The sequence below is a fragment of the Aotus nancymaae genome, unplaced genomic scaffold, assembly GCF_030222135.1.
Source record: "Aotus nancymaae isolate 86718 unplaced genomic scaffold, 86718_ANA_hifiasm-v0.15.2.pri h1tg000058l, whole genome shotgun sequence".
Taxonomy (NCBI): domain Eukaryota; kingdom Metazoa; phylum Chordata; class Mammalia; order Primates; family Aotidae; genus Aotus; species Aotus nancymaae.
The window spans coordinates 44,772,397-44,780,710 of record NW_026988472.1 but is presented as its reverse complement, the minus strand read 5'-3'; positions in this window follow the sequence as shown (position 1 = coordinate 44,780,710).

Here is an 8,314-nt window from a genome sequence, read left to right as displayed (position 1 = left end):
TAGAGTGGGCCCTACTCCAATGACTGGTGTCCTTATAAGATGAAGGAAATTTGGACACAGACACAGTAGATAGCCATGTGAAGACACAGGCAGAGATTGGAATGGCACATCTATAAACCAAGGAATACCAAGAGTTGTTGGCAACTTTTAGAAGCTAGAAGAGGTGAGACAGGATCCTCTCCTACAGCTTTCTGAAAAAGCCTGACTCTGCTGATGTCTTGATCTCAGGCTTCCAGTTTCAGGAACTGAGAGAATACATTTCTGTTGTGTTAAGCAATCTAGTTTGCAGCACTTTGTTATGGCAGCCCTAGGAAACTAATACATATTGTAAATGAGGAAAAGAAAGATTAAGTGAAAGTCTAAATAGCTCTAACCATCCTGTAAGTATGCAAGTAAAAGACAGTGAATCCTTTAAAGTTTCTTTTTCTTTTTTCCTGATTATGATTAGTGTAAAAATCTGGAAAATAAAAAGCAGTATGATCCCTTACACATACGAAAAATCCCTTACACATATGATCCCTTTGCATATAGCATATTAATATATACCTCCTACCTATTTTGTTTTCCATTCTATCTCTAAAATCATATCAGTTTACATATGCAATTTCAAAAGATTTCTGTTGAATTTAATATGCGAACATGAGCATTTGCAATGTTGTGAAATGTTCTTTGAAATACCTTTTATATAGACTGAACTGCTTCTTCATATAGATGTATCAGATCCCTCTGGAAGGACACAACTTATTTAACTAGTTCTATGTTTTCAGACATTTAGGTGAAATGTCTTCAGTCTTTTTTAAAATCAATTTTTGACCAGGTTGCTGATTTTTTCCCCTATTGATAGATCCCCCAAATGGCTTTAGAAGTAAACACACACCTGCATACACACATATAATATGCTTAATAGCTTCAAAACCAACAGAGAAGAAACTTTTCAATAAATGATGATACGAAAGCTTGCCACAGCCAGTCTAGGGCTTGTTAGTTAGCAATGCTCCAGGGACTCTGGGAAATTTCCCTCATTCTTGTTGCACAGAGCTATGTCCAGAAGAACAATACTTAGATCTGGCTGATCTGGCAGACTGCAGACATTGGGCATGATGAATGGGGTTATGTCCGTGCCTGAGCGTTCTGTATTATTCTTGCCCAGTAACCAAATGTAAATCATATGACTCCAAGATAGATGGGGGGATCCTGGCTGGGATGAGGCACTTCCTGGTACTTACCTAGACTGGCCCGCTTGCTGAACTTGTCTTGTCTGTGCATGTAGGAACAAGGCACAAAACATGGCTAAAACATCAGTTTCTAACTTGTAAGAAATTGACTAACAAATTTAATTCACAATATTACTTCAAGCTATAAAATATCTAGGATTATATCAGTAAGAGTAAGGAACTTAACATTTTATCGAAGGACACAAAACAATACCTAAATAAATGGAGAAACACAACATGTACTGTTAGGAAGACTTAGTACTATATAAATGTCATTATTTGCCAAAAACATATGTAAATGCAAAATAATTCCTATCAGAATCCAAATGAAGACATTTTTGGAATGACAAAAATTATTGTAAAATTTAGGCTGAAGAAATGAGAGTTGCCAACAAAATTTATGTTTCAGAAGAATAATCAGGGGTAAGGATCTTGTGTTATCAGATAAAACTTACAATAATTCTATGTCAATGGAAACAAAATATCAATGGCATAAGAAATATTAACCAGGACAATGGGACATAGAAAGAACCTCAGCACATATCCAATAGTATAGAAGTTAATCTTGGAAAAGCTGGCATTATAATTCAATAGGAAAATAAATTATTATATGTTGGTATAAATTTGCTAGCCATTTGGAAGGAAACTAATATAAATGCCTACCTTGTATCCCTTATAAAAATATATACCTGGTGAATTAATAAATATCAATGTAAAATGAAATATTTATGAATATTAGAAGAACATTTAGGAGAATATTTCTGTAAACTCGTGAGTGAGTAGAGATTAGGAATCAAGTTGGGAAACTTAAGAGGGAATCAAGAAAAAGATCAATAGATACACAAATTTAAAAATGTTTCTTAATCAAAAATGTGTAATAAAACAACCAAAAGACAAGAAATAAACTGGGCCAAATATGTGCAGTTATATGACAGGTAAAATGTTAATATCTTCAATTTACAAGGACCCACACAAATATATTGGAAAAATGACACAATAAAAAAGAATGTTCATTTTTATAGAAAGTGAAATGTAAATGGTTAATAAAGTAATGAAAGGCAGCTTAATCTCCTTAACATTCAAGGGAATGTGGATTTGAGATATAATCTTAACTTGTCCAATTGCAAAAACTGAAAGATTGATAGCATTCAGTACTAGTAACAATCTGGGGAAGCAGACATTTGTGTATTGCTGGTGGGAAGGTAAATGTAAAACCTTTATGGAAAGTTACCTTTTAATTGTCAAAAATTTAAAAATGGATATGGCTTTGATCCAGCAACCCAGCTTTGGGAATGTACCCTATTAAATTAAACATACCATAACATAAGGTATATATTTATCCAGGCAGCTTTTTCTTATAACTGTAAACTTGGAGACACCTTAAATGTTCCACAATAGAAAAATGGCTGTTTTAACTGTACAAATTCTTAGTTGAATTATTACTAGAAAAGCTATGTATATTGACCTGGACAGATGCAGTGATATGTTACCAAGTGAGAGGAGAAAGCTATCTTCTGGGGAAAATGTAGAGTATAATATAAGTTTTGTAGAAAAAAATAGACCCTCTTTTCCACATATAAGTGTTTGCCAGCATGATAAGAGATGTAACAAGATACACCTTAAATTATTATTGGCTATTTTGGAAGGTTTGACTAAATTAGAGGGTAAATTATCTGTTTAAGGAATTTAACACTGTATCTATTACAGTCAACATTTCAAATGGAATGTGTCATAATTGTGCTTCAAATATAAATTGATAAGCATTTATTATAAATAATATAAAATAGCATTACATTTAAAAAAAAAGAAAACCTGATTATGCCAATTTTTGAGTACTTTCCTGTCTTTCTCTCTGTATATACACATTATGTATTTGTATCTCATATGTGTATATATATATATATATAAACTATGCATTTTCCGTGGTATTTTAAAATCTCTTGCATTATATATTTCTTTAGTATGACAGTTTTTAATGGCTAAATGTTATTTAAATTGAAGTGTTGTGATGTTTTAAACTATTCCTCTGTTAGGCATACATTATTTTTAGTTTTCTTTTACTTTGATTATTGCTGCATAAACACCTTTATGCTTACTATTTGTTTTCTGCTGATTGATTTAAAAATGTACTCCTTAGTGTATAATTACTGTTCAAAATCTGTAGGAATGTTTGTCTTGTTACACACTGCCTTAGCTATAAAATTTTACATCAGCTATTTGAATTGAGATTCACTGTAATCCTTTTCTATCTGTGGGCAAACTTTCTAAAGGCAGATCCGAAAATAATTTGTAAAGTGCTGCTTTTCACTCCGTTTTACTGATAACCCATCATAAGGACATGTTACCACTTGTTTATCACAACTAGAAAATTTAAATATACCAAAGTGCCCGTAACAGCGGAAATGATCTTTAAGATGAGTTTGACAGAATTATTGAAAATAATAACAGTAATTTACATTTTTCTGGTACTCTTCCTCAGCAGGATGATTCCATTTTCTTTTTTAGTATAATGGACTGATACATGATTTCTTATGCTGTTTTGCTACTACCTTTTCTGTAGACATCATTTAAGGAACAGTTCTCACTTGTCTGAGTTACAATAGCTTATCTCTCAGTGGAAATCGGAGAAAATAACTAGTGCTTTTGTCATCGACTTTCCCATTAATCCCATTTTCTATGTTTCGGATGTATCCCTTTATAGTAAGCTCTCTTTGGTATTTAGGGGGAGATTCCACAAACGCCTGTAAGTTTTGAGAGTCCCCTCACATCTCTTCTCTATGGACACCCCTGGGATTGAGGGTTCAGGTACTGCACTCTAATGTTTTTGTCTGGTATAGATACTCAATTTTACCCATGAGTCATGAATCTGCATTGCTTGGCTGTTTTCTGTTGCCTTTGGGGCTTATTGAGTAAGTGTTGACCTTGTTCTTCTCTCAAGATAGAATTCCCACCATAGATATCTAATACTACTACAGATATTTTCACTCTCGCTTTTTAAGCAATCATAGCCCACCCAGTCAAAACATTTTGTATTTTCAAGTTTTATTGGCCATGAACTACCAAAGAAGTTGGTCAGGAGCTTTAACTGATCATTTTCATTTAATTATGCCATGTTTTTAGGAAGAAGTGCCCATAGGCTTTCATGTTTTGTTACTTCTCAAACAACATTAAAATATCATCAGTGTATTACCTGCCACACTCCCTCCCTGTGTTCTGATAGAGAACATAAGACACTTGTGGTGGTAAATACGTCTGTTTTAAACTCAAATAACAGATGATACCATTTGAACTGAGCAGAAGTAGACAAGAAATGGAATGCAAACTTACTCACACAATTAGAAACAATTTAACTGAGGTTTTGCATATTTGGGTTTTGCAGATTGCTTCATAAATGATATACCTTAAATTGAAATGCTCTAAGATATTTATCATTTCAATTTCTGCTAATTTCTTTTTCTACACTAATTGCAAGTTTTTGTTCTTTAATCATTAGCTATCTTCCTCCCCCTCACTAAACAACCTCTTCAGTAATTGGCAACGTGATTGGTATTACGGAAGTAAGTTAAATAGATGTAGCTCCTACCTCTGTGACTTGCATTCTAAAAGTAGCATTTCACAGGGCTACCACAGTTAAAGAAAAATAAAAACACATGGAACAATGTCATAAAAAAATGTTATACCAGCTGTTCCTACCACACCTCTGTTTTCTTTTTTCTTTTTAGTGAAGTATAATTATATGCAGTAAAATGTTCTAATCTTATGTGTACAATTTGATAAGTTTTGACAATAAGACCACCCACATAACCAACACTCCAGTCAAGATATAGAATCTTCCATCACTCCAGAAAATTTCTTTGTAACCCTTCTAAATTAATTCTCCTCTCTGCCAGGCAACCGCTATTCTGATTTCTATCACCATAGATTAATTTTGTCTGTTCTAGAACTTCATATTCATGGAATCATTGGGCATATACTCTTTGGTATCTGATTTCTTTCAGTCAGTATAATGAGATTCATCCATGTTGTTGTATGCATTAATAGTTCATTCATCTTTTTTTACTGTATAGTACTTCATAGTGTAGATATAGATATACCACAATTTGTTTTCCATTCTCCTATTGATGGGTAACTGGCGTGTCTGTAATTTTTGGCTATTATGAATAAAACTGCAATAAACACTCTTAATTGAGTGTTTTTGAGGACATATGTTTTTATTTGTTCAGTCCTTGGGAATTGCTGCATCACACCATACTTTTATGTTCAATTTTATTAAGAAACTGCCATATGGATCTATCATATTACATTCCCATCAGCAATGTATGAGAGTTCCCACTGCTCTGAATCCTTGCCAATGTTTGTTTGGTATTGTTAGTTTTTAAATTTTAAATTTAAATTTAAAATTTAGTGAATATGTAGTGACTATGTTATGGTGTCTCACTGGGTTTCCATTTGCATTTATGTGATGACTAACAATGTTTGAGCATCTTTTCATGCATTTATTGGCTGTTCATACATATTCTTTTTTTGACATGTCTGTTCAAGCCTTTTGTTCATTTTTTATTGAATTGTTGTTCTTGAAATTGATTTGCAGGAGTTCTTTACACATTCTGGATACAAGTTGGATGTATGTATTGTTATTTTTTTTCTCTAAGACTGCCTTAAATTTTCATTTTCTCGATGGTATCTTTTGATGAGTAGAAGTTTTAAATTTGTGTGAAGTTTCCATTTATTATTTTTATCTTTTAAGGGTAGGGCTTTTTGCACTCAGTTCAAGTAATCTTTGCCTTTTTTTCTATTAGCTTTATCATTTAGCTTTTAGATTCAGGTCTATAATCCATCTTGAGATAATATTTGTGTATGGAGCACAGTTAAAGTTCATCATTTTTAATATGGTTATTGTCCAAGTCCATTTAGGCTGCTAGAACAAAATAGCATACACTGAGTGGCTTATAAACAACAGAGATTTATTTCGCTTAGTTTTAGAGACTGGGAGGTCTAAGATCAAGGCACCAGTAGACTAAATGTCTGGTGAGGGACCCGCTTCCTCTCAGATGGCTCCTTCATGCTTTAACATCATAACTTTCATCATTTAACATAGAGAGGTATCGCTCTAGGGTCTCTTTTATGAAGGTACTAATCCCATTTATGAGAATTTCACCATTATGACCTAATCACCTTCCAAAAGATCTACCTTTTAATACCATTATCTTGGGGGTTGGGATTTTAGCATATGAATTTTGAGAGGACATAAACATTAAGGTCATAACAGACACCCACTTGTTCCAGTGCCATTTGTTGAAAGTACTTTCTCCATTCAGTTGTTCTGGAACCTTTGTCAAAAATGATTTGATCATGGTATGTGCCTCTTTCTTCTCTCTTTGCTATTTTGGTGATATATCTGTAGATCATATGCCAATATCACATTGTGTTGATTCCTGTAACTTTATAGTAAGTCTTGGAGTCAGGTAGTCCTCCAGCTTGGTTTTTCAGGAATTTTGGTTCTTTGTATTTCTGTATAAAGTTTAAAATTTTCTTTCAGTTTCTATAAAAAATGGGCTGGGTTTTAAATTATAATTTCTTTGAATCTGTTGATCAATTCAGGAAGGACTGACAACAATACTGAATTCTTCAATCAATGCATGTGGTGTAGCTTTCCATTTATTCAGGTGTTCCTTAATTTTTCTCAGTAATGTTTTATCATTTTCATGCTATGGATGCCTTATACCTTTTATTACATTTATTCCTAGGTACTTCAAGTTTTTGATGCTATCGTAAATCTACCATACTTTTTTAGAATGCATTTTCTCCATTTCTTGAGATAAGTTTAGAATGTTTCATTATTTCAAAAACATTGCTATTACATCAGGCAGATAAAACTGTTTAGTCCCCATTGCTATGCTCACTTGCCTATTTTGGTTTGTTTTGAAGTAATGTAGTATAGTGAGGTGTAACAGACTTTGGGGCCCTTTGGTTCCAAGTTTGAATTTCTGTTCTGTCACTTGTTAGCTGTGTAAATTAGCCAAGTCACTTAAACTCTATAAGCCTTAATTTCTCTGTCAGTAGATTGAGGATGATCATATTGATCTTGTCTAGTTGGTATGAGTATTATCCAACAGAACACAATGTTACTAGCACTTGAGTAACAATGTGTGGATAACACTCTCCCTTAAAAAAATTAAAGCAATTTAATTTTGGGATAGGTAATACATAAAGTCATAAAATATTTGAAAATATTAAAGGGCAAATGGTGAAAAGTCTCTTTCCTATTTCTGACTCTCATTTGCTCAGTTCTCCTCCTCAGAGGCCACCATTGTTACCATGGTTTGGTATATGCAAAGCTATGCTATCTACATGAAAATATATATTGATTTATATTCCTTTTGAGAGGCCCAAGTATTAGCATACTGTTAATATTGTTTAGCACCTTGTAATTTATCAGTGTTAACTGTATATTTGAAGGAGATCGTATGGACTTCTTTTAAAAGAAAATTCCCATGGGTGTTTTTTAACTTTATTTTATTTTTTATTTTTTATTTTTTATTAGCATTATAATGTTATCTAGGTGATGGGATTCATAAGTCTGAGCCTTTTTCTTCCCCTGCCCAATAAAGAAAGTGTCAACTTGGTTTCTGCCATTGTAAAACAATTCTGATTCTCCAATGTGGGTACCTTGTCTCCCAACCCTTATCAGAGTGAATCATGGAGAAAAATGTTCTCAGAGTAGGAGAAACTATGTGTTCAGCATTTACTTCAGGAGTCTAGAATAGTGATGTTGAGGGATGAGACTAGCTGAAAAACTAGGAGAAAGGGCTAAGTGCAGAGGAAATGGAAGAAGAGGTGATTGTGGAAGATTCTGGAGATGAACTCATGAATAGAAGGGAGAAATGTCTTCTGAGGTGGTAAAGTGAGAACTTCACCAGTTTTGAGATATTAGTGAATACGAGAAGCCAAGAAATTTAAAAGTAAGCATAGAGAAGTTCTTTGTGGATATCTTTTAAGTTTTTCAAGAGCCTTGGGCAAACACTGGAATTAATATTTAGATTGGGATTCTTTGAATCTGGTACACTCTGAGGCTGAATCACATAGGATGTTGCTTTCAT